The following is a 24,826-nucleotide window of genomic DNA, read 5'->3' as shown; positions in this document are numbered from 1 at the left end:
TAGCAGTGCACAACGGCAAATTTGTAAACAAAAATTTACCTTTCGTCGCTACAAGAGATGGATACTTTGTCGAAAAGCCTGTGTCTTGTGTGCATGTTTTCGCACCTTTCCACGGCACGGCGCGGCACAGAGCTGCTCTGGTAGCTCCGAACGGTCGCACACGTCGCCTCGGACACGCCGGTTCGGCCCGCGCCCATCTCGCAGATGTTCCTCGTGCTTGTGCTGTCATATGGACCGCGACCCGAGCGGCAGCGAGCGGCAGTCGAGCAAAGTCGGGACAAGTCGGGACGGAAGGTGACAGCCGATTATGCACCGTGTGAATTACGCAAATATCTAGAAGCGCGACGCGTGTCAGGCAGGTGAGAACGCTTCTCTCGGTCCAGCAGGACACTGCCACACCCCGCGCAGTCCACCCGCCGCCCGGCCGCGCGCAATCCCTGCGACGGACAACAATAACAAGGTGCGTCTCCCTCGAGTGTCGGAGGCCGCACGAACCAAACGAATGACAGGCGGTGCAACGAGCAGCTGTGTTGTGCGTCTGACCCACGTGGCGGCGCGCCGCACTGCGCGTCGCCTTCGAGGTGGAAGGACGTGCATTGCGTCAAATGTGCCACCGAAAATGGCGATTGCGTGTATTGGGAGGAGAGGCGAAGCCTTCTTGTGCCGTGCGGCTACAGTATAAGGACGCCAACGGCCATACCATGTTGAATACACCGGTTCTCGTCCGATCACCGAAGTTAAGCAACATCGGGCCCGGTTAGTACTTGGATGGGTGACCGCCTGGGAACACCGGGTGCTGTTGGCTCCCTGTCTTCTTTTAAATTTTATGTCACTACACCTGCCAGCCCTCTTTTCATACAAACTCTCAGGTGCGACAAAGATGCTTCCACAAGCATTTTAAACTACTGTATTAAACGTAAGATGCGAAATTACAGTAATGAACTCAGTTTGTACAAGAATGCGCGGAGGAAGAGTGCTAGGAACTCGTTGAAAATAACGAAACACTGCGAATCGACAGATGTGCTCTTGAAATGCGTCAGAGCCTACTGTTTTGTAGGAGCGCTACATTCCAAAAACTAACTACATTAAAAAAAAAACCTGTTCCCGTCCGACCACCGAAGATAAGCAACAACGTTTATATTCGGATCGGCGACCGCCTGGGAACTCTGGCTGTCTTCATTTCTTGCTTTCTTGTCGCTACCCCTGCCAGCCGTTTTTTCATGCTACCTTTCTCATGTGACAAAGATGCTTCCATACTGATTTTAAACTATCGTAAGGTACGATATTAAGGAACTCAGTTTGAAAAGAGTGCGCCAAGGAAGACTTCCAAAACACGCGATCTAGTGTGAAAACAGTATGAAGTGACAGAAATGTTGTGAAGTACGTCAGGGCATATTGTTTTGTAGCAGTGCACAACGGCAAATTTGTAAACAAAAATTTACCTTTCGTCGCTACAAGAGATGGATACTTTGTCGAAAAGCCTGTGTCTTGTGTGCATGTTTTCGCACCTTTCCACGGCACGGCGCGGCACAGAGCTGCTCTGGTAGCTCCGAACGGTCGCACACGTCGCCTCGGACACGCCGGTTCGGCCCGCGCCCATCTCGCAGATGTTCCTCGTGCTTGTGCTGTCATATGGACCGCGACCCGAGCGGCAGCGAGCGGCAGTCGAGCAAAGTCGGGACAAGTCGGGACGGAAGGTGACAGCCGATTATGCACCGTGTGAATTACGCAAATATCTAGAAGCGCGACGCGTGTCAGGCAGGTGAGAACGCTTCTCTCGGTCCAGCAGGACACTGCCACACCCCGCGCAGTCCACCCGCCGCCCGGCCGCGCGCAATCCCTGCGACGGACAACAATAACAAGGTGCGTCTCCCTCGAGTGTCGGAGGCCGCACGAACCAAACGAATGACAGGCGGTGCAACGAGCAGCTGTGTTGTGCGTCTGACCCACGTGGCGGCGCGCCGCACTGCGCGTCGCCTTCGAGGTGGAAGGACGTGCATTGCGTCAAATGTGCCACCGAAAATGGCGATTGCGTGTATTGGGAGGAGAGGCGAAGCCTTCTTGTGCCGTGCGGCTACAGTATAAGGACGCCAACGGCCATACCATGTTGAATACACCGGTTCTCGTCCGATCACCGAAGTTAAGCAACATCGGGCCCGGTTAGTACTTGGATGGGTGACCGCCTGGGAACACCGGGTGCTGTTGGCTCCCTGTCTTCTTTTAAATTTTATGTCACTACACCTGGCAGCCCTCTTTTCATACAAACTCTCAGGTGCGACAAAGATGCTTCCACAAGCATTTTAAACTACTGTATTAAACGTAAGATGCGAAATTACAGTAATGAACTCAGTTTGTACAAGAATGCGCGGAGGAAGAGTGCTAGGAACTCGTTGAAAATAACGAAACACTGCGAATCGACAGATGTGCTCTTGAAATGCGTCAGAGCCTACTGTTTTGTAGGAGCGCTACATTCCAAAAACTAACTACATTAAAAAAAAAAACCTGTTCCCGTCCGACCACCGAAGATAAGCAACAACGTTTATATTCGGATCGGCGACCGCCTGGGAACTCTGGCTGTCTTCATTTCTTGCTTTCTTGTCGCTACCCCTGCCAGCCGTTTTTTCATGCTACCTTTCTCATGTGACAAAGATGCTTCCATACTGATTTTAAACTATCGTAAGGTACGATATTAAGGAACTCAGTTTGAAAAGAGTGCGCCAAGGAAGACTTCCAAAGAGTCTCTGGAAATAAGAAAACAGTATGAAGTGACAGAAATGTTGTGAAGTACGTCAGGGCATATTGTTTTGTAGCAGTGCACAACGGCAAATTTGTAAACAAAAATTTACCTTTCGTCGCTACAAGAGATGGATACTTTGTCGAAAAGCCTGTGTCTTGTGTGCATGTTTTCGCACCTTTCCACGGCACGGCGCGGCACAGAGCTGCTCTGGTAGCTCCGAACGGCCGCACACGTCGCCTCGGACACGCCGGTTCGGCCCGCGCCCATCTCGCAGATGTTCCTCGTGCTTGTGCTGTCATATGGACCGCGACCCGAGCGGCAGCGAGCGGCAGTCGAGCAAAGTCGGGACAAGTCGGGACGGAAGGTGACAGCCGATTATGCACCGTGCGAATTACGCAAATATCTAGAAGCGCGACGCGTGTCAGGCAGGTGAGAACGCTTCTCTCGGTCCAGCAGGACACTGCCACACCCCGCGCAGTCCACCCGCCGCCCGGCCGCGCGCAATCCCTGCGACGGACAACAATAACAAGGTGCGTCTCCCTCGAGTGTCGGAGGCCGCACGAACCAAACGAATGACAGGCGGTGCAACGAGCAGCTGTGTTGTGCGTCTGACCCACGTGGCGGCGCGCCGCACTGCGCGTCGCCTTCGAGGTGGAAGGACGTGCATTGCGTCAAATGTGCCACCGAAAATGGCGATTGCGTGTATTGGGAGGAGAGGCGAAGCCTTCTTGTGCCGTGCGGCTACAGTATAAGGACGCCAACGGCCATACCATGTTGAATACACCGGTTCTCGTCCGATCACCAAAGTTAAGCAACATCGGGCCCGGTTAGTACTTGGATGGGTGACCGCCTGGGAACACCGGGTGCTGTTGGCTCCCTGTCTTCTTTTAAATTTTATGTCACTACACCTGGCAGCCCTCTTTTCATACAAACTCTCAGGTGCGACAAAGATGCTTCCACAAGCATTTTAAACTACTGTATTAAACGTAAGATGCGAAATTACAGTAATGAACTCAGTTTGTACAAGAATGCGCGGAGGAAGAGTGCTAGGAACTCGTTGAAAATAACGAAACACTGCGAATCGACAGATGTGCTCTTGAAATGCGTCAGAGCCTACTGTTTTGTAGGAGCGCTACATTCCAAAAACTAACTACATTAAAAAAAAACCTGTTCCCGTCCGACCACCGAAGATAAGCAACAACGTTTATATTCGGATCGGCGACCGCCTGGGAACTCTGGCTGTCTTCATTTCTTGCTTTCTTGTCGCTACCCCTGCCAGCCGTTTTTTCATGCTACCTTTCTCATGTGACAAAGATGCTTCCATACTGATTTTAAACTATCGTAAGGTACGATATTAAGGAACTCAGTTTGAAAAGAGTGCGCCAAGGAAGACTTCCAAAGAGTCTCTGGAAATAAGAAAACAGTATGAAGTGACAGAAATGTTGTGAAGTACGTCAGGGCATATTGTTTTGTAGCAGTGCACAACGGCAAATTTGTAAACAAAAATTTACCTTTCGTCGCTACAAGAGATGGATACTTTGTCGAAAAGCCTGTGTCTTGTGTGCATGTTTTCGCACCTTTCCACGGCACGGCGCGGCACAGAGCTGCTCTGGTAGCTCCGAACGGTCGCACACGTCGCCTCGGACACGCCGGTTCGGCCCGCGCCCATCTCGCAGATGTTCCTCGTGCTTGTGCTGTCATATGGACCGCGACCCGAGCGGCAGCGAGCGGCAGTCGAGCAAAGTCGGGACAAGTCGGGACGGAAGGTGACAGCCGATTATGCACCGTGTGAATTACGCAAATATCTAGAAGCGCGACGCGTGTCAGGCAGGTGAGAACGCTTCTCTCGGTCCAGCAGGACACTGCCACACCCCGCGCAGTCCACCCGCCGCCCGGCCGCGCGCAATCCCTGCGACGGACAACAATAACAAGGTGCGTCTCCCTCGAGTGTCGGAGGCCGCACGAACCAAACGAATGACAGGCGGTGCAACGAGCAGCTGTGTTGTGCGTCTGACCCACGTGGCGGCGCGCCGCACTGCGCGTCGCCTTCGAGGTGGAAGGACGTGCATTGCGTCAAATGTGCCACCGAAAATGGCGATTGCGTGTATTGGGAGGAGAGGCGAAGCTTTCTTGTGCCGTGCGGCTACAGTATAAGGACGCCAACGGCCATACCATGTTGAATACACCGGTTCTCGTCCGATCACCGAAGTTAAGCAACATCGGGCCCGGTTAGTACTTGGATGGGTGACCGCCTGGGAACACCGGGTGCTGTTGGCTCCCTGTCTTCTTTTAAATTTTATGTCACTACACCTGCCAGCCCTCTTTTCATACAAACTCTCAGGTGCGACAAAGATGCTTCCACAAGCATTTTAAACTACTGTATTAAACGTAAGATGCGAAATTACAGTAATGAACTCAGTTTGTACAAGAATGCGCGGAGGAAGAGTGCTAGGAACTCGTTGAAAATAACGAAACACTGCGAATCGACAGATGTGCTCTTGAAATGCGTCAGAGCCTACTGTTTTGTAGGAGCGCTACATTCCAAAAACTAACTACATTAAAAAAAAAAACCTGTTCCCGTCCGACCACCGAAGATAAGCAACAACGTTTATATTCGGATCGGCGACCGCCTGGGAACTCTGGCTGTCTTCATTTCTTGCTTTCTTGTCGCTACCCCTGCCAGCCGTTTTTTCATGCTACCTTTCTCATGTGACAAAGATGCTTCCATACTGATTTTAAACTATCGTAAGGTACGATATTAAGGAACTCAGTTTGAAAAGAGTGCGCCAAGGAAGACTTCCAAAGAGTCTCTGGAAATAAGAAAACAGTATGAAGTGACAGAAATGTTGTGAAGTACGTCAGGGCATATTGTTTTGTAGCAGTGCACAACGGCAAATTTGTAAACAAAAATTTACCTTTCGTCGCTACAAGAGATGGATACTTTGTCGAAAAGCCTGTGTCTTGTGTGCATGTTTTCGCACCTTTCCACGGCACGGCGCGGCACAGAGCTGCTCTGGTAGCTCCGAACGGCCGCACACGTCGCCTCGGACACGCCGGTTCGGCCCGCGCCCATCTCGCAGATGTTCCTCGTGCTTGTGCTGTCATATGGACCGCGACCCGAGCGGCAGCGAGCGGCAGTCGAGCAAAGTCGGGACAAGTCGGGACGGAAGGTGACAGCCGATTATGCACCGTGCGAATTACGCAAATATCTAGAAGCGCGACGCGTGTCAGGCAGGTGAGAACGCTTCTCTCGGTCCAGCAGGACACTGCCACACCCCGCGCAGTCCACCCGCCGCCCGGCCGCGCGCAATCCCTGCGACGGACAACAATAACAAGGTGCGTCTCCCTCGAGTGTCGGAGGCCGCACGAACCAAACGAATGACAGGCGGTGCAACGAGCAGCTGTGTTGTGCGTCTGACCCACGTGGCGGCGCGCCGCACTGCGCGTCGCCTTCGAGGTGGAAGGACGTGCATTGCGTCAAATGTGCCACCGAAAATGGCGATTGCGTGTATTGGGAGGAGAGGCGAAGCCTTCTTGTGCCGTGCGGCTACAGTATAAGGACGCCAACGGCCATACCATGTTGAATACACCGGTTCTCGTCCGATCACCAAAGTTAAGCAACATCGGGCCCGGTTAGTACTTGGATGGGTGACCGCCTGGGAACACCGGGTGCTGTTGGCTCCCTGTCTTCTTTTAAATTTTATGTCACTACACCTGCCAGCCCTCTTTTCATACAAACTCTCAGGTGCGACAAAGATGCTTCCACAAGCATTTTAAACTACTGTATTAAACGTAAGATGCGAAATTACAGTAATGAACTCAGTTTGTACAAGAATGCGCGGAGGAAGAGTGCTAGGAACTCGTTGAAAATAACGAAACACTGCGAATCGACAGATGTGCTCTTGAAATGCGTCAGAGCCTACTGTTTTGTAGGAGCGCTACATTCCAAAAACTAACTACATTAAAAAAAAACCTGTTCCCGTCCGACCACCGAAGATAAGCAACAACGTTTATATTCGGATCGGCGACCGCCTGGGAACTCTGGCTGTCTTCATTTCTTGCTTTCTTGTCGCTACCCCTGCCAGCCGTTTTTTCATGCTACCTTTCTCATGTGACAAAGATGCTTCCATACTGATTTTAAACTATCGTAAGGTACGATATTAAGGAACTCAGTTTGAAAAGAGTGCGCCAAGGAAGACTTCCAAAGAGTCTCTGGAAATAAGAAAACAGTATGAAGTGACAGAAATGTTGTGAAGTACGTTATTGTTTTGTAGCAGTGCACAACGGCAAATTTGTAAACAAAAATTTACCTTTCGTCGCTACAAGAGATGGATACTTTGTCGAAAAGCCAGTGTCTTGTGTGCATGTTTTCGCACCTTTCCACGGCACGGCGCGGCACAGAGCTGCTCTGGTAGCTCCGAACGGCCCGCACACGTCGCCTCGGACACGCCGGTTCGGCCCGCGCCCATCTCGCAGATGTTCCTCGTGCTTGTGCTGTCATATGACCGCGACCCGAGCGGCAGCGAGCGGCAGTCGAGCAAAGTCGGGACAAGTCGGGACGGAAGGTGACAGCCGATTATGCACCGTGCGAATTACGCAAATATCTAGAAGCGCGACGCGTGTCAGGCAGGTGAGAACGCTTCTCTCGGTCCAGCAGGACACTGCCACACCCCCGCGCAGTCCACCCGCCGCCCGGCCGCGCGCAATCCCTGCGACGGACAACAATAACAAGGTGCGTCTCCCTCGAGTATCTGTCTCGCGTGTGTAAACGAATGACAGGCGGTGCAACGAGCAGCTGTGTTGTGCGTCTGACCCACGTGGCGGCGCGCCGCACTGCGCGTCGCCTTCGAGGTGGAAGGACGTGCATTGCGTCAAATGTGCCACCGAAAATGGCGATTGCGTGTATTGGGAGGAGAGGCGAAGCCTTCTTGTGCCGTGCGGCTACAGTATAAGGACGCCAACGGCCATACCATGTTGAATACACCGGTTCTCGTCCGATCACCAAAGTTAAGCAACATCGGGCCCGGTTAGTACTTGGATGGGTGACCGCCTGGGAACACCGGGTGCTGTTGGCTCCCTGTCTTCTTTTAAATTTTATGTCACTACACCTGGCAGCCCTCTTTTCATACAAACTCTCAGGTGCGACAAAGATGCTTCCACAAGCATTTTAAACTACTGTATTAAACGTAAGATGCGAAATTACAGTAATGAACTCAGTTTGTACAAGAATGCGCGGAGGAAGAGTGCTAGGAACTCGTTGAAAATAACGAAACACTGCGAATCGACAGATGTGCTCTTGAAATGCGTCAGAGCCTACTGTTTTGTAGGAGCGCTACATTCCAAAAACTAACTACATTAAAAAAAAACCTGTTCCCGTCCGACCACCGAAGATAAGCAACAACGTTTATATTCGGATCGGCGACCGCCTGGGAACTCTGGCTGTCTTCATTTCTTGCTTTCTTGTCGCTACCCCTGCCAGCCGTTTTTTCATGCTACCTTTCTCATGTGACAAAGATGCTTCCATACTGATTTTAAACTATCGTAAGGTACGATATTAAGGAACTCAGTTTGAAAAGAGTGCGCCAAGGAAGACTTCCAAAGAGTCTCTGGAAATAAGAAAACAGTATGAAGTGACAGAAATGTTGTGAAGTACGTCAGGGCATATTGTTTTGTAGCAGTGCACAACGGCAAATTTGTAAACAAAAATTTACCTTTCGTCGCTACAAGAGATGGATACTTTGTCGAAAAGCCTGTGTCTTGTGTGCATGTTTTCGCACCTTTCCACGGCACGGCGCGGCACAGAGCTGCTCTGGTAGCTCCGAACGGCCGCACACGTCGCCTCGGACACGCCGGTTCGGCCCGCGCCCATCTCGCAGATGTTCCTCGTGCTTGTGCTGTCATATGGACCGCGACCCGAGCGGCAGCGAGCGGCAGTCGAGCAAAGTCGGGACAAGTCGGGACGGAAGGTGACAGCCGATTATGCACCGTGCGAATTACGCAAATATCTAGAAGCGCGACGCGTGTCAGGCAGGTGAGAACGCTTCTCTCGGTCCAGCAGGACACTGCCACACCCCGCGCAGTCCACCCGCCGCCCGGCCGCGCGCAATCCCTGCGACGGACAACAATAACAAGGTGCGTCTCCCTCCAGTGTCGGAGGCCGCACGAACCAAACGAATGACAGGCGGTGCAACGAGCAGCTGTGTTGTGCGTCTGACCCACGTGGCGGCGCGCCGCACTGCGCGTCGCCTTCGAGGTGGAAGGACGTGCATTGCGTCAAATGTGCCACCGAAAATGGCGATTGCGTGTATTGGGAGGAGAGGCGAAGCCTTCTTGTGCCGTGCGGCTACAGTATAAGGACGCCAACGGCCATACCATGTTGAATACACCGGTTCTCGTCCGATCACCAAAGTTAAGCAACATCGGGCCCGGTTAGTACTTGGATGGGTGACCGCCTGGGAACACCGGGTGCTGTTGGCTCCCTGTCTTCTTTTAAATTTTATGTCACTACACCTGCCAGCCCTCTTTTCATACAAACTCTCAGGTGCGACAAAGATGCTTCCACAAGCATTTTAAACTACTGTATTAAACGTAAGATGCGAAATTACAGTAATGAACTCAGTTTGTACAAGAATGCGCGGAGGAAGAGTGCTAGGAACTCGTTGAAAATAACGAAACACTGCGAATCGACAGATGTGCTCTTGAAATGCGTCAGAGCCTACTGTTTTGTAGGAGCGCTACATTCCAAAAACTAACTACATTAAAAAAAAAACCTGTTCCCGTCCGACCACCGAAGATAAGCAACAACGTTTATATTCGGATCGGCGACCGCCTGGGAACTCTGGCTGTCTTCATTTCTTGCTTTCTTGTCGCTACCCCTGCCAGCCGTTTTTTCATGCTACCTTTCTCATGTGACAAAGATGCTTCCATACTGATTTTAAACTATCGTAAGGTACGATATTAAGGAACTCAGTTTGAAAAGAGTGCGCCAAGGAAGACTTCCAAAGAGTCTCTGGAAATAAGAAAACAGTATGAAGTGACAGAAATGTTGTGAAGTACGTCAGGGCATATTGTTTTGTAGCAGTGCACAACGGCAAATTTGTAAACAAAAATTTACCTTTCGTCGCTACAAGAGATGGATACTTTGTCGAAAAGCCTGTGTCTTGTGTGCATGTTTTCGCACCTTTCCACGGCACGGCGCGGCACAGAGCTGCTCTGGTAGCTCCGAACGGCCGCACACGTCGCCTCGGACACGCCGGTTCGGCCCGCGCCCATCTCGCAGATGTTCCTCGTGCTTGTGCTGTCATATGGACCGCGACCCGAGCGGCAGCGAGCGGCAGTCGAGCAAAGTCGGGACAAGTCGGGACGGAAGGTGACAGCCGATTATGCACCGTGCGAATTACGCAAATATCTAGAAGCGCGACGCGTGTCAGGCAGGTGAGAACGCTTCTCTCGGTCCAGCAGGACACTGCCACACCCCGCGCAGTCCACCCGCCGCCCGGCCGCGCGCAATCCCTGCGACGGACAACAATAACAAGGTGCGTCTCCCTCGAGTGTCGGAGGCCGCACGAACCAAACGAATGACAGGCGGTGCAACGAGCAGCTGTGTTGTGCGTCTGACCCACGTGGCGGCGCGCCGCACTGCGCGTCGCCTTCGAGGTGGAAGGACGTGCATTGCGTCAAATGTGCCACCGAAAATGGCGATTGCGTGTATTGGGAGGAGAGGCGAAGCCTTCTTGTGCCGTGCGGCTACAGTATAAGGACGCCAACGGCCATACCATGTTGAATACACCGGTTCTCGTCCGATCACCAAAGTTAAGCAACATCGGGCCCGGTTAGTACTTGGATGGGTGACCGCCTGGGAACACCGGGTGCTGTTGGCTCCCTGTCTTCTTTTAAATTTTATGTCACTACACCTGCCAGCCCTCTTTTCATACAAACTCTCAGGTGCGACAAAGATGCTTCCACAAGCATTTTAAACTACTGTATTAAACGTAAGATGGGAAATTACAGTAATGAACTCAGTTTGTACAAGAATGCGCGGAGGAAGAGTGCTAGGAACTCGTTGAAAATAACGAAACACTGCGAATCGACAGATGTGCTCTTGAAATGCGTCAGAGCCTACTGTTTTGTAGGAGCGCTACATTCCAAAAACTAACTACATTAAAAAAAAACCTGTTCCCGTCCGACCACCGAAGATAAGCAACAACGTTTATATTCGGATCGGCGACCGCCTGGGAACTCTGGCTGTCTTCATTTCTTGCTTTCTTGTCGCTACCCCTGCCAGCCGTTTTTTCATGCTACCTTTCTCATGTGACAAAGATGCTTCCATACTGATTTTAAACTATCGTAAGGTACGATATTAAGGAACTCAGTTTGAAAAGAGTGCGCCAAGGAAGACTTCCAAAGAGTCTCTGGAAATAAGAAAACAGTATGAAGTGACAGAAATGTTGTGAAGTACGTCAGGGCATATTGTTTTGTAGCAGTGCACAACGGCAAATTTGTAAACAAAAATTTACCTTTCGTCGCTACAAGAGATGGATACTTTGTCGAAAAGCCTGTGTCTTGTGTGCATGTTTTCGCACCTTTCCACGGCACGGCGCGGCACAGAGCTGCTCTGGTAGCTCCGAACGGCCGCACACGGCGCCTCGCACACGCCGGTCAGTCCGGCGCCAGTCTCGCAGTTGTTTCTCGTGCTTGTGCTGTCATATGGACCGCGACCCGAGCGGCAGCGAGCGGCAGTCGAGCAAAGTCGGGACAAGTCGGGACGGAAGGTGACAGCCGATTATGCACCGTGCGAATTACGCAAATATCTAGAAGCGCGACGCGTGTCAGGCAGGTGAGAACGCTTCTCTCGGTCCAGCAGGACACTGCCACACCCCGCGCAGTCCACCCGCCGCCCGGCCGCGCGCAATCCCTGCGACGGACAACAATAACAAGGTGCGTCTCCCTCGAGTGTCGGAGGCCGCACGAACCAAACGAATGACAGGCGGTGCAACGAGCAGCTGTGTTGTGCGTCTGACCCACGTGGCGGCGCGCCGCACTGCGCGTCGCCTTCGAGGTGGAAGGACGTGCATTGCGTCAAATGTGCCACCGAAAATGGCGATTGCGTGTATTGGGAGGAGAGGCGAAGCCTTCTTGTGCCGTGCGGCTACAGTATAAGGACGCCAACGGCCATACCATGTTGAATACACCGGTTCTCGTCCGATCACCAAAGTTAAGCAACATCGGGCCCGGTTAGTACTTGGATGGGTGACCGCCTGGGAACACCGGGTGCTGTTGGCTCCCTGTCTTCTTTTAAATTTTATGTCACTACACCTGCCAGCCCTCTTTTCATACAAACTCTCAGGTGCGACAAAGATGCTTCCACAAGCATTTTAAACTACTGTATTAAACGTAAGATGCGAAATTACAGTAATGAACTCAGTTTGTACAAGAATGCGCGGAGGAAGAGTGCTAGGAACTCGTTGAAAATAACGAAACACTGCGAATCGACAGATGTGCTCTTGAAATGCGTCAGAGCCTACTGTTTTGTAGGAGCGCTACATTCCAAAAACTAACTACATTAAAAAAAAACCTGTTCCCGTCCGACCACCGAAGATAAGCAACAACGTTTATATTCGGATCGGCGACCGCCTGGGAACTCTGGCTGTCTTCATTTCTTGCTTTCTTGTCGCTACCCCTGCCAGCCGTTTTTTCATGCTACCTTTCTCATGTGACAAAGATGCTTCCATACTGATTTTAAACTATCGTAAGGTACGATATTAAGGAACTCAGTTTGAAAAGAGTGCGCCAAGGAAGACTTCCAAAGAGTCTCTGGAAATAAGAAAACAGTATGAAGTGACAGAAATGTTGTGAAGTACGTCAGGGCATATTGTTTTGTAGCAGTGCACAACGGCAAATTTGTAAACAAAAATTTACCTTTCGTCGCTACAAGAGATGGATACTTTGTCGAAAAGCCTGTGTCTTGTGTGCATGTTTTCGCACCTTTCCACGGCACGGCGCGGCACAGAGCTGCTCTGGTAGCTCCGAACGGCCGCACACGTCGCCTCGGACACGCCGGTTCGGCCCGCGCCCATCTCGCAGATGTTCCTCGTGCTTGTGCTGTCATATGGACCGCGACCCGAGCGGCAGCGAGCGGCAGTCGAGCAAAGTCGGGACAAGTCGGGACGGAAGGTGACAGCCGATTATGCACCGTGCGAATTACGCAAATATCTAGAAGCGCGACGCGTGTCAGGCAGGTGAGAACGCTTCTCTCGGTCCAGCAGGACACTGCCACACCCCGCGCAGTCCACCCGCCGCCCGGCCGCGCGCAATCCCTGCGACGGACAACAATAACAAGGTGCGTCTCCCTCGAGTGTCGGAGGCCGCACGAACCAAACGAATGACAGGCGGTGCAACGAGCAGCTGTGTTGTGCGTCTGACCCACGTGGCGGCGCGCCGCACTGCGCGTCGCCTTCGAGGTGGAAGGACGTGCATTGCGTCAAATGTGCCACCGAAAATGGCGATTGCGTGTATTGGGAGGAGAGGCGAAGCCTTCTTGTGCCGTGCGGCTACAGTATAAGGACGCCAACGGCCATACCATGTTGAATACACCGGTTCTCGTCCGATCACCAAAGTTAAGCAACATCGGGCCCGGTTAGTACTTGGATGGGTGACCGCCTGGGAACACCGGGTGCTGTTGGCTCCCTGTCTTCTTTTAAATTTTATGTCACTACACCTGCCAGCCCTCTTTTCATACAAACTCTCAGGTGCGACAAAGATGCTTCCACAAGCATTTTAAACTACTGTATTAAACGTAAGATGCGAAATTACAGTAATGAACTCAGTTTGTACAAGAATGCGCGGAGGAAGAGTGCTAGGAACTCGTTGAAAATAACGAAACACTGCGAATCGACAGATGTGCTCTTGAAATGCGTCAGAGCCTACTGTTTTGTAGGAGCGCTACATTCCAAAAACTAACTACATTAAAAAAAAACCTGTTCCCGTCCGACCACCGAAGATAAGCAACAACGTTTATATTCGGATCGGCGACCGCCTGGGAACTCTGGCTGTCTTCATTTCTTGCTTTCTTGTCGCTACCCCTGCCAGCCGTTTTTTCATGCTACCTTTCTCATGTGACAAAGATGCTTCCATACTGATTTTAAACTATCGTAAGGTACGATATTAAGGAACTCAGTTTGAAAAGAGTGCGCCAAGGAAGACTTCCAAAGAGTCTCTGGAAATAAGAAAACAGTATGAAGTGACAGAAATGTTGTGAAGTACGTCAGGGCATATTGTTTTGTAGCAGTGCACAACGGCAAATTTGTAAACAAAAATTTACCTTTCGTCGCTACAAGAGATGGATACTTTGTCGAAAAGCCTGTGTCTTGTGTGCATGTTTTCGCACCTTTCCACGGCACGGCGCGGCACAGAGCTGCTCTGGTAGCTCCGAACGGCCGCACACGGCGCCTCGCACACGCCGGTCAGTCCGGCGCCAGTCTCGCAGTTGTTTCTCGTGCTTGTGCTGTCATATGGACCGCGACCCGAGCGGCAGCGAGCGGCAGTCGAGCAAAGTCGGGACAAGTCGGGACGGAAGGTGACAGCCGATTATGCACCGTGCGAATTACGCAAATATCTAGAAGCGCGACGCGTGTCAGGCAGGTGAGAACGCTTCTCTCGGTCCAGCAGGACACTGCCACACCCCGCGCAGTCCACCCGCCGCCCGGCCGCGCGCAATCCCTGCGACGGACAACAATAACAAGGTGCGTCTCCCTCGAGTGTCGGAGGCCGCACGAACCAAACGAATGACAGGCGGTGCAACGAGCAGCTGTGTTGTGCGTCTGACCCACGTGGCGGCGCGCCGCACTGCGCGTCGCCTTCGAGGTGGAAGGACGTGCATTGCGTCAAATGTGCCACCGAAAATGGCGATTGCGTGTATTGGGAGGAGAGGCGAAGCCTTCTTGTGCCGTGCGGCTACAGTATAAGGACGCCAACGGCCATACCATGTTGAATACACCGGTTCTCGTCCGATCACCAAAGTTAAGCAACATCGGGCCCGGTTAGTACTTGGATGGGTGACCGCCTGGGAACACCGGGTGCTGTTGGCTCCCTGTCTTCTTTTAAATTTTATGTCACTACACCTGCCAGCCCTCTTTTCATACAAACTCTCAGGTGCGACAAAGATGCTTCCACAAGCATTTTAAACTACTGTATTAAACGTAAGATGCGAAATTACAGTAATGAACTCAGTTTGTACAAGAATGCGCGGAGGAAGAGTGCTAGGAACTCGTTGAAAATAACGAAACACTGCGAATCGACAGATGTGCTCTTGAAATGCGTCAGAGCCTACTGTTTTGTAGGAGCGCTACATTCCAAAAACTAACTACATTAAAAAAAAACCTGTTCCCGTCCGACCACCGAAGATAAGCAACAACGTTTATATTCGGATCGGCGACCGCCTGGGAACTCTGGCTGTCTTCATTTCTTGCTTTCTTGTCGCTACCCCTGCCAGCCGTTTTTTCATGCTACCTTTCTCATGTGACAAAGATGCTTCCATACTGATTTTAAACTATCGTAAGGTACGATATTAAGGAACTCAGTTTGAAAAGAGTGCGCCAAGGAAGACTTCCAAAGAGTCTCTGGAAATAAGAAAACAGTATGAAGTGACAGAAATGTTGTGAAGTACGTCAGGGCATATTGTTTTGTAGCAGTGCACAACGGCAAATTTGTAAACAAAAATTTACCTTTCGTCGCTACAAGAGATGGATACTTTGTCGAAAAGCCTGTGTCTTGTGTGCATGTTTTCGCACCTTTCCACGGCACGGCGCGGCACAGAGCTGCTCTGGTAGCTCCGAACGGCCGCACACGTCGCCTCGGACACGCCGGTTCGGCCCGCGCCCATCTCGCAGATGTTCCTCGTGCTTGTGCTGTCATATGGACCGCGACCCGAGCGGCAGCGAGCGGCAGTCGAGCAAAGTCGGGACAAGTCGGGACGGAAGGTGACAGCCGATTATGCACCGTGCGAATTACGCAAATATCTAGAAGCGCGACGCGTGTCAGGCAGGTGAGAACGCTTCTCTCGGTCCAGCAGGACACTGCCACACCCCGCGCAGTCCACCCGCCGCCCGGCCGCGCGCAATCCCTGCGACGGACAACAATAACAAGGTGCGTCTCCCTCGAGTGTCGGAGGCCGCACGAACCAAACGAATGACAGGCGGTGCAACGAGCAGCTGTGTTGTGCGTCTGACCCACGTGGCGGCGCGCCGCACTGCGCGTCGCCTTCGAGGTGGAAGGACGTGCATTGCGTCAAATGTGCCACCGAAAATGGCGATTGCGTGTATTGGGAGGAGAGGCGAAGCCTTCTTGTGCCGTGCGGCTACAGTATAAGGACGCCAACGGCCATACCATGTTGAATACACCGGTTCTCGTCCGATCACCAAAGTTAAGCAACATCGGGCCCGGTTAGTACTTGGATGGGTGACCGCCTGGGAACACCGGGTGCTGTTGGCTCCCTGTCTTCTTTTAAATTTTATGTCACTACACCTGCCAGCCCTCTTTTCATACAAACTCTCAGGTGCGACAAAGATGCTTCCACAAGCATTTTAAACTACTGTATTAAACGTAAGATGCGAAATTACAGTAATGAACTCAGTTTGTACAAGAATGCGCGGAGGAAGAGTGCTAGGAACTCGTTGAAAATAACGAAACACTGCGAATCGACAGATGTGCTCTTGAAATGCGTCAGAGCCTACTGTTTTGTAGGAGCGCTACATTCCAAAAACTAACTACATTAAAAAAAAACCTGTTCCCGTCCGACCACCGAAGATAAGCAACAACGTTTATATTCGGATCGGCGACCGCCTGGGAACTCTGGCTGTCTTCATTTCTTGCTTTCTTGTCGCTACCCCTGCCAGCCGTTTTTTCATGCTACCTTTCTCATGTGACAAAGATGCTTCCATACTGATTTTAAACTATCGTAAGGTACGATATTAAGGAACTCAGTTTGAAAAGAGTGCGCCAAGGAAGACTTCCAAAGAGTCTCTGGAAATAAGAAAACAGTATGAAGTGACAGAAATGTTGTGAAGTACGTCAGGGCATATTGTTTTGTAGCAGTGCACAACGGCAAATTTGTAAACAAAAATTTACCTTTCGTCGCTACAAGAGATGGATACTTTGTCGAAAAGCCTGTGTCTTGTGTGCATGTTTTCGCACCTTTCCACGGCACGGCGCGGCACAGAGCTGCTCTGGTAGCTCCGAACGGCCGCACACGTCGCCTCGGACACGCCGGTTCGGCCCGCGCCCATCTCGCAGATGTTCCTCGTGCTTGTGCTGTCATATGGACCGCGACCCGAGCGGCAGCGAGCGGCAGTCGAGCAAAGTCGGGACAAGTCGGGACGGAAGGTGACAGCCGATTATGCACCGTGCGAATTACGCAAATATCTAGAAGCGCGACGCGTGTCAGGCAGGTGAGAACGCTTCTCTCGGTCCAGCAGGACACTGCCACACCCCGCGCAGTCCACCCGCCGCCCGGCCGCGCGCAATCCCTGCGACGGACAACAATAACAAGGTGCGTCTCCCTCCAGTGTCGGAGGCCGCACGAACCAAACGAATGACAGGCGGTGCAACGAGCAGCTGTGTTGTGCGTCTGACCCACGTGGCGGCGCGCCGCACTGCGCGTCGCCTTCGAGGTGGAAGGACGTGCATTGCGTCAAATGTGCCACCGAAAATGGCGATTGCGTGTATTGGGAGGAGAGGCGAAGCCTTCTTGTGCCGTGCGGCTACAGTATAAGGACGCCAACGGCCATACCATGTTGAATACACCGGTTCTCGTCCGATCACCAAAGTTAAGCAACATCGGGCCCGGTTAGTACTTGGATGGGTGACCGCCTGGGAACACCGGGTGCTGTTGGCTCCCTGTCTTCTTTTAAATTTTATGTCACTACACCTGCCAGCCCTCTTTTCATACAAACTCTCAGGTGCGACAAAGATGCTTCCACAAGCATTTTAAACTACTGTATTAAACGTAAGATGCGAAATTACAGTAATGAACTCAGTTTGTACAAGAATGCGCGGAGGAAGAGTGCTAGGAACTCGTTGAAAATAACGAAACACTGCGAATCGACAGATGTGCTCTTGAAATGCGTCAGAGCCTACTGTTTTGTAGGAGCGCTACATTCCAAAAACTAACTACATTAAAAAAAAACCTGTTCCCGTCCGACCACCGAAGATAAGCAACAACGTTTATATTCGGATCGGCGACCGCCTGGGAACTCTGGCTGTCTTCATTTCTTGCTTTCTTGTCGCTACCCCTGCCAGCCGTTTTTTCATGCTACCTTTCTCATGTGACAAAGATGCTTCCATACTGATTTTAAACTATCGTAAGGTACGATATTAAGGAACTCAGTTTGAAAAGAGTGCGCCAAGGAAGACTTCCAAAGAGTCTCTGGAAATAAGAAAACAGTATGAAGTGACAGAAATGTTGTGAAGTACGTCAGGGCATATTGTTTTGTAGCAGTGCACAACGGCAAATTTGTAAACAAAAATTTACCTTTCGTCGCTACAAGAGATGGATACTTTGTCGAAAAGCCTGTGTCTTGTGTGCATGTTTTCGCACCTTTCCACGGCACGGCGCGGCACAGAGCTGCTCTGGTAGCTCCGAACGGCCGCACACGTCGCCTCGGACACGCCGGTTCGGCCCGCGCCCATCTCGCAGATGTTCCTCGTGCTTGTGCTGTCATATGGACCGCGACCCGAGCGGCAGCGAGCGGCAGTCGAGCAAAGTCGGGACAAGTCGGGACGGAAGGTGACAGCCGATTATGCACCGTGCGAATTACGCAAATATCTAGAAGCGCGACGCGTGTCAGGCAGGTGAGAACGCTTCTCTCGGTCCAGCAGGACACTGCCACACCCCGCGCAGTCCACCCGCCGCCCGGCCGCGCGCAATCCCTGCGACGGACAACAATAACAAGGTGCGTCTCCCTCGAGTGTCGGAGGCCGCACGAACCAAACGAATGACAGGCGGTGCAACGAGCAGCTGTGTTGTGCGTCTGACCCACGTGGCGGCGCGCCGCACTGCGCGTCGCCTTCGAGGTGGAAGGACGTGCATTGCGTCAAATGTGCCACCGAAAATGGCGATTGCGTGTATTGGGAGGAGAGGCGAAGCCTTCTTGTGCCGTGCGGCTACAGTATAAGGACGCCAACGGCCATACCATGTTGAATACACCGGTTCTCGTCCGATCACCAAAGTTAAGCAACATCGGGCCCGGTTAGTACTTGGATGGGTGACCGCCTGGGAACACCGGGTGCTGTTGGCTCCCTGTCTTCTTTTAAATTTTATGTCACTACACCTGCCAGCCCTCTTTTCATACAAACTCTCAGGTGCGACAAAGATGCTTCCACAAGCATTTTAAACTACTGTATTAAACGTAAGATGGGAAATTACAGTAATGAACTCAGTTTGTACAAGAATGCGCGGAGGAAGAGTGCTAGGAACTCGTTGAAAATAACGAAACACTGCGAATCGACAGATGTGCTCTTGAAATGCGTCAGAGCCTACTGTTTTGTAGGAGCGCTACATTCCAAAAACTAACTACATTAAAAAAAAACCTGTTCCCGTCCGACCACCGAAGATAAGCAACAACGTTTATATTCGGATCGGCGACCGCCTGGGAACTCTGGCTGTCTTCATTTCTTGCTTTCTTGTCGCTACCCCTGCCAGCCGTTTTTTCATGCTACCTTTCTCATGTGACAAAGATGCTTCCATACTGATTTTAAACTATCGTAAGGTACGATATTAAGGAACTCAGTTTGAAAAGAGTGCGCCAAGGAAGACTTCCAAAGAGTCTCTGGAAATAAGAAAACAGTATGAAGTGACAGAAATGTTGTGAAGTACGTCAGGGCATATTGTTTTGTAGCAGTGCACAACGGCAAATTTGTAAACAAAAATTTACCTTTCGTCGCTACAAGAGATGGATACTTTGTCGAACCGCCTGTGTCTTGTGTCCGTGTTTTCGCACCTTTCCACGGCATTGCACGGAACAGCACTGCTCTAGTAGCTCCGAACGGCCGCACACGGCGCCTCGCACACGCCGGTCAGTCCGGCGCCAGTCTCGCAGTTGTTTCTCGTGCTTGTGCTGTCATATGGACCACGACCCGAGCGGCAGCGAGCGGCAGTCGAGCAAAGTCGGGACAAGTCGGGACGGAAGGGGACAGCCGAGAATGCACCATGCGAATTACGCAAATATCTGGAAGCGCGACGCGTGTCAGGCAGGTGAGAACGCTTCCCTCGGTCCAGCAGGACACTGACACACCCCGCGCAGTCCACCCGCCGCCCGGCCACGCGCAAAACCTGCGCTGGATAACAATAACAAGGTGCGTCTCCCGCGAGTGTCGAGGTGGAAGGACGTGCTTTGCGTCAAATGTGCCACCGAAAATGGCGATTGCGTGTGTTGGAAGGAGAGGCGAAGCATTCTTCTGCCGTGCAGCTACAGTATAAGGACGCCAACGGCCATACCATGTTGAATACACCGGTTCTCGTCCGATCACCGAAGTTAAGCAACATCGGGCCCGGTTAATACTTGGATGGGTGACCGCCTGGGAACACCGGGTGCCGAGCGAGCAGTACTTCCTTGTGCGACTTGGCCGGCGGCGCCTCGCGTGTCGTCTGCTTCCTTTGCCACGTGGTTAAACTTCTACTGACTGTATGTAATGGATTTGGTTTATGATGACAGTGAAGAGAGACAGAACAATGTTCAGTGCGAGTTTGATCGTTCTGTAGAAAAACCCTCGGCTTTTGAAATTCATCGTTGGTTAATTGAGGATTTGTTGTTGTCTACTACTGACGTACTCGGTATTCAGTTCGATACGTTCTTAAATTCTGTGTTTTTGAAACTCAAATCTTCCGATCTGTGTGATGCTGTTGTTTCTGTTAATGACGGTATTCGCAAATTTCGCCACCTTAACGGAAATATTAGTAATGTAACTGTGTCTCACGCTGGTTTTGGTGTTCGACAAATACGGATCTTTAACCTTCCGTTTGAAATTCGCAACGACACTATTTCTCGTCACTTGCGGCCATATGGCACTGTGTTATCTGTTGTGAAGGAGAAATGGTCGTCTGCATACATTTTTCAAGTCGAGAACGGTGTGCGGAGCGTGAAAATGGTTGTCAGGCAACACATTCCGTCCTTTATTTTGGTTAACGGCCACCGTGCGTTTGTGACTTATAGTGGACAGCCTCAAACTTGTTCATTTTGCAATGGTGTCGGTCATTACCGGCAAGACTGCCCGAAACGCAAACGGCCCGCTCAGTTACCGATTGACGACAGTTTGCGCGGGGCCAGCTTTGCCTCTGTCGCCGCCACGGTCTTAGGTACAGCCCCCCCCGCACCTTCGCGCCGCGTGGCCGATGCTAACCTCGCTGCCTCCGCGGTTGCCATGGATGTGTCCCCTCCCAGCAGTGACCTTGTTTCTGAGTCTGATGATTCTGCACAGGCTACGGCTACTGTCCAGGCTGCCGAAATTCTGTCTCTGCCCGATGTTTCACTTGCAACTGTGTCCGAACCCGCGCCTACGTCGGCGACTGATTTAGTGTCGACAGCTGTTTCGCAGACTGTGTCGGTACCGGAATTCTCTGGTACGGTGACTGACTTCGTTGACGTGGCCGCCAGTGCTCCCGTTCCCACTGCTGCCGTGGACTCGCAGGATTTTTTTGCGACTCCGAAACCGCGGCGTGATGAATTTCCGTCTCGAAGTTCTAGCAGGCAACGTGCACGCAGTGTCGGTCGGTCGCCTTCCTCAGGCAGGGGGTTTACACGACCGGACCGCAGTCCGTCTCCGGCTGACAGTACCCCCGCCGCTTCCCGGCAGTCGCGGGTTGGTCGGCAGGACTCACAACAGCGTGTCGCGCGTCGGGACCTAGACCCCGAGCGGCGGCAGTCTCAGGCTTCCGGCTCCGGGCGTCACACACAGCAATCACAACATCAACAACAACAACGGCGTGCCGCTTCTCGCCAGCGTTTGCCTGACGATCCTAACGTTGCCGATCAGAAGCGTGATGTCGCTGTTCGACATTTACGAACCGTTTTAAGTCAGCAGCCCGTTGGTTCCGATTCAGTTGTGACGGCCGACACGGCTTTGGCTGTGGCGACGCCGCAATTGCCGACGAAACGGAAGGCCGAAGACACCCACCAGCGTCGTGTCTGTCCTTCTGCCCCCGAGCGAGTGCCGACTTCTTCCGACGTGGAGATGCCCGCCGTTGATCCTTTGTCGGTAGCTTCCGGTGGCGCAGATTCTGGGATCGCGTCCACCCCCACTCCCGTCCACCCCACTGCGTGGGCGGAGGACGTGGAAGGTGGTGAGACGACTTACTGATTCCTTTGTTGTCCCCTAATCCGGTTGACGGGAATTAAAACCCGTCTTTTTAGCATACCTTTTATCCTTCTGGTGGCTGGAATTCCGTCCATGTCTGCTGTCTGTTTTTAAATGAGGAGTTTTTTGTGCTTGTGTCTTTTAATTGTGTATGGAGCCTGAGCGTTGCTCGTGGAATATTTTAACTATCAATGTTAACAAGCTGAGTAATCCACACAAGTTGTCGGCCTTACTCGCCTTTTTACATGATTCCCATTGTCATGTGGCATTCTTACAGGAAGTTACGCGTCAGGCTCTGTTGTTTTTACTTGACACTTCTGATTTTACTGTCGTTGATAATGTAATGTCGGACGAACAGACTGGTACTGCCATCTTAATTCGTCCGGAATTTGATGTTGGCAATCTTGAAATATTGCCAAATGGCCGCGCTATTGCATGTACCATTAACGGTGTTGCTTTTGTTAATGTGTACGCTCATGCCGGTGACAAACCAGCGCGCAATAAGTTTTATGGTCAGGATCTTTGTCAACTTCTCCATCACAATCGTACTGACTTAGTGATTGGTGGTGACTTTAATGCAGTCATTGATGGTCGAGATCAGGCGCCGCGTCCTAACTGGTGCCAGGAATTGCGTACGTTGGTTGACAGCTTTCGGCTCCGGGACACGTGGCGTGTCCTTAATCCGGACAAGACGCATTTCACGCACTTTTACGCCACCGGTCACAGTAGACTCGACAGGATCTATGTGTCTTCGCCGCTCGCCGCCCACGTCCGGAAGGCGGACGTGTTGCCGGTCATTTTTTCAGACCATTGCGGATACTTGTGTCAGCTCCTCCTACCGCGTGCGCGCCCTACTCGGCGCAACAATACTTGGAAATTTAACTGTAGTCTTTTGGACGATGCCAGTCTCACGTCTCAGTTTACTGCGTTGTGGCGCAAGCTCTTGCGTGATAAAGGCGATGACGGCAATACTCTCGTTTGGTGGGTGGGGGTAGCCAAGCCGGCTATTAGGCGTTTTTTAATCGATTTTAGTCTCGATGCGGCGCATTGGCGTCGGTCGACGACACGTTTTTACCAGGACTGTTTAAAGGATCTCGCTCAGCGGGTCACGGCGTCTCCTGACTTGCTTCCTGTTTTTAATCAATTTAAGGCCAAGCTCCTCGATGATCTTCGTCGGAAGGGTGTTGGGGCTATCGCGCGGAGCCAACCGGTGGGTGACGTAGAAGGGGAACCGCTCTCTCTTTACCACCTACACAGGGAGCGCCGGCGGCGCGAGCGGTTGGCTATCCGTAAATGGATCCAGCAGGACGGCACGTCCACCTCAGATGGTGCGGCCATTGAGCGGGAAGTTCACGCGCATTTTGCGACGCTCTTTAGACACGTGGACGTAGACGCCGCGGCGCTGCGCGATTTTTTGCAGAGAGTGCCACGTGTGTTAACGCGACAGGATAGGGCTGTTTTAAATGAACCTTTTACGTTTGATGACTTAGATGCAGCTGTGAAACGGAGTCCTAGGGGCAGGTCCCCTGGACTGGACGGGATTCCCGCAGAATTTTATTTAAAGTTTTTCCGTCTTTTAAGTCGTGTTTTAATTGACATCATGAATGAGATCCATAACGGCGTTGATATTCCGGCGGAATTTTCCGAAGGGCGCATTGCACTCATTCCGAAATCGACCACAACACCACATCTCGACAGTGTTCGTCCGATAACCTTACTGAACGCCGACTATAAGATTATAGCACGGTGCATCACTCACAGACTGACGAACGTTATGCCGAAGGTGGTGAGTGAACATCAGACGTGTGCTGTCAGGGACCGTAACATTTTCGATGCTGTCCTGGCGTACCGGGACTGCATCGGCTATGTTAAAAGTCACAGGCTCCGGACGGCTGGGATAATGCTGGTCGATTTCAAAAACCCCTTCGATCGGATTAGTCACACCTATCTGCGGCAGGTGTTGGTCGGTTTTGGATTTGGCACTAAAATGACGAAGATGGTGCGCAATATTTTGCGGAATGCCACGTCGCGGGTCGTAATCAACGGAATTGCCAGTCGTGTGATTCCGATTAGCCGTTCAGTTCGTCAGGGTTGCCCCTTGTCAATGTCGCTCTTCGCTTTGGCGTTGGATCCGCTCCTCCGCTGTATCGCCCAGGATTGCCGAGGCATTCGCATTGGTGACGATCAGCTGATCTGCAGGGCGTATGCCGACGATCTCGGCGTGTTCCTTGACCAGCCAGAGGACATTGACAGGCTGCATGGTGTTTTGCAGCGATTCGAGAGAGCAACGGGGGCTGTCGTCAATCCTCGGAAAACTGTTTTGCTCCCTCTTACACCTCGACTGCGTACTGTCCACGGCGACTGGTTTTGTGTCAAGCAACGGCAGACGGTTCTCGGTGTCATTCTGACTGACAATACGCAGCGTATGGAAGCTCTTAATTGGCGGTCCACGCTGTACAAGGTTCGGGCTGTTGCAAAATTGTATGCCTCTCGGAATTTGGCGCTCCGTCAACGGGTGGCTCTTATCAACACGCAAATTTTGGCAAAAGCGTGGTATCTGGCACAAGTCCTCCCTGTGCCGAAACAGCTGGAAAGGGCCATTCAACAGGCGGTCTATTGGTTGCTGTGGAAGGGTGACATTTTTAAGGTCTCCCTGGCAACCTGTACCTTGAGTCTGGCGGAGGGGGGGCTGGGTTTAGTTGATTTTCGCCACAAGTGCGCGGCGCTCTTCGTGAAGCGGAC

At 51.9% G+C, this 24,826-nt stretch overlaps 14 non-coding genes and 1 pseudogene across 14 annotated transcripts; all 15 read left to right on the top strand.

The window, feature by feature from the left end:
- The first annotated feature begins 686 nt into the window (after positions 1 to 686).
- Positions 687 to 805, top strand: LOC126322445 (5S ribosomal RNA). The gene has a single exon (XR_007559008.1). It is a non-coding gene; the product is annotated as a 5S ribosomal RNA (ribosomal RNA).
- A 1,284-nt stretch (positions 806 to 2,089) lies between these two features.
- Positions 2,090 to 2,208, top strand: LOC126322444 (5S ribosomal RNA). The gene has a single exon (XR_007559007.1). It is a non-coding gene; the product is annotated as a 5S ribosomal RNA (ribosomal RNA).
- Positions 2,209 to 3,493: 1,285 nt separating this feature from the next.
- Positions 3,494 to 3,612, top strand: LOC126322477 (5S ribosomal RNA). The gene has a single exon (XR_007559039.1). It is a non-coding gene; the product is annotated as a 5S ribosomal RNA (ribosomal RNA).
- A 1,283-nt stretch (positions 3,613 to 4,895) lies between these two features.
- On the top strand, positions 4,896 to 5,014 carry LOC126322443 (5S ribosomal RNA). Its single transcript, XR_007559006.1, has one exon. It is a non-coding gene; the product is annotated as a 5S ribosomal RNA (ribosomal RNA).
- A 1,285-nt stretch (positions 5,015 to 6,299) lies between these two features.
- Positions 6,300 to 6,418, top strand: LOC126322475 (5S ribosomal RNA). The gene has a single exon (XR_007559037.1). It is a non-coding gene; the product is annotated as a 5S ribosomal RNA (ribosomal RNA).
- Positions 6,419 to 7,693: 1,275 nt separating this feature from the next.
- Positions 7,694 to 7,812, top strand: LOC126322474 (5S ribosomal RNA). Its single transcript, XR_007559036.1, has one exon. It is a non-coding gene; the product is annotated as a 5S ribosomal RNA (ribosomal RNA).
- A 1,283-nt stretch (positions 7,813 to 9,095) lies between these two features.
- Positions 9,096 to 9,214, top strand: LOC126322473 (5S ribosomal RNA). Its single transcript, XR_007559035.1, has one exon. It is a non-coding gene; the product is annotated as a 5S ribosomal RNA (ribosomal RNA).
- A 1,284-nt stretch (positions 9,215 to 10,498) lies between these two features.
- On the top strand, positions 10,499 to 10,617 carry LOC126322472 (5S ribosomal RNA). Its single transcript, XR_007559034.1, has one exon. It is a non-coding gene; the product is annotated as a 5S ribosomal RNA (ribosomal RNA).
- Positions 10,618 to 11,900: 1,283 nt separating this feature from the next.
- Positions 11,901 to 12,019, top strand: LOC126322471 (5S ribosomal RNA). The gene has a single exon (XR_007559033.1). It is a non-coding gene; the product is annotated as a 5S ribosomal RNA (ribosomal RNA).
- A 1,283-nt stretch (positions 12,020 to 13,302) lies between these two features.
- On the top strand, positions 13,303 to 13,421 carry LOC126322470 (5S ribosomal RNA). The gene has a single exon (XR_007559032.1). It is a non-coding gene; the product is annotated as a 5S ribosomal RNA (ribosomal RNA).
- A 1,283-nt stretch (positions 13,422 to 14,704) lies between these two features.
- On the top strand, positions 14,705 to 14,823 carry LOC126322469 (5S ribosomal RNA). Its single transcript, XR_007559031.1, has one exon. It is a non-coding gene; the product is annotated as a 5S ribosomal RNA (ribosomal RNA).
- Positions 14,824 to 16,106: 1,283 nt separating this feature from the next.
- On the top strand, positions 16,107 to 16,225 carry LOC126322468 (5S ribosomal RNA). Its single transcript, XR_007559030.1, has one exon. It is a non-coding gene; the product is annotated as a 5S ribosomal RNA (ribosomal RNA).
- A 1,283-nt stretch (positions 16,226 to 17,508) lies between these two features.
- On the top strand, positions 17,509 to 17,627 carry LOC126322466 (5S ribosomal RNA). Its single transcript, XR_007559029.1, has one exon. It is a non-coding gene; the product is annotated as a 5S ribosomal RNA (ribosomal RNA).
- Positions 17,628 to 18,910: 1,283 nt separating this feature from the next.
- Positions 18,911 to 19,029, top strand: LOC126322465 (5S ribosomal RNA). The gene has a single exon (XR_007559028.1). It is a non-coding gene; the product is annotated as a 5S ribosomal RNA (ribosomal RNA).
- Positions 19,030 to 20,214: 1,185 nt separating this feature from the next.
- Positions 20,215 to 20,331, top strand: LOC126322479 (5S ribosomal RNA; annotated as a pseudogene).
- Positions 20,332 to 24,826: the final 4,495 nt, after the last annotated feature.

The sequence above is a fragment of the Schistocerca gregaria genome, unplaced genomic scaffold (assembly GCF_023897955.1).
Source record: "Schistocerca gregaria isolate iqSchGreg1 unplaced genomic scaffold, iqSchGreg1.2 ptg000811l, whole genome shotgun sequence".
Classification (NCBI taxonomy): Eukaryota; Metazoa; Arthropoda; class Insecta; order Orthoptera; family Acrididae; genus Schistocerca; species Schistocerca gregaria.
Note: the sequence above shows the minus strand (reverse complement) of the source record. Positions and strands in the feature narration are given on the sequence as shown.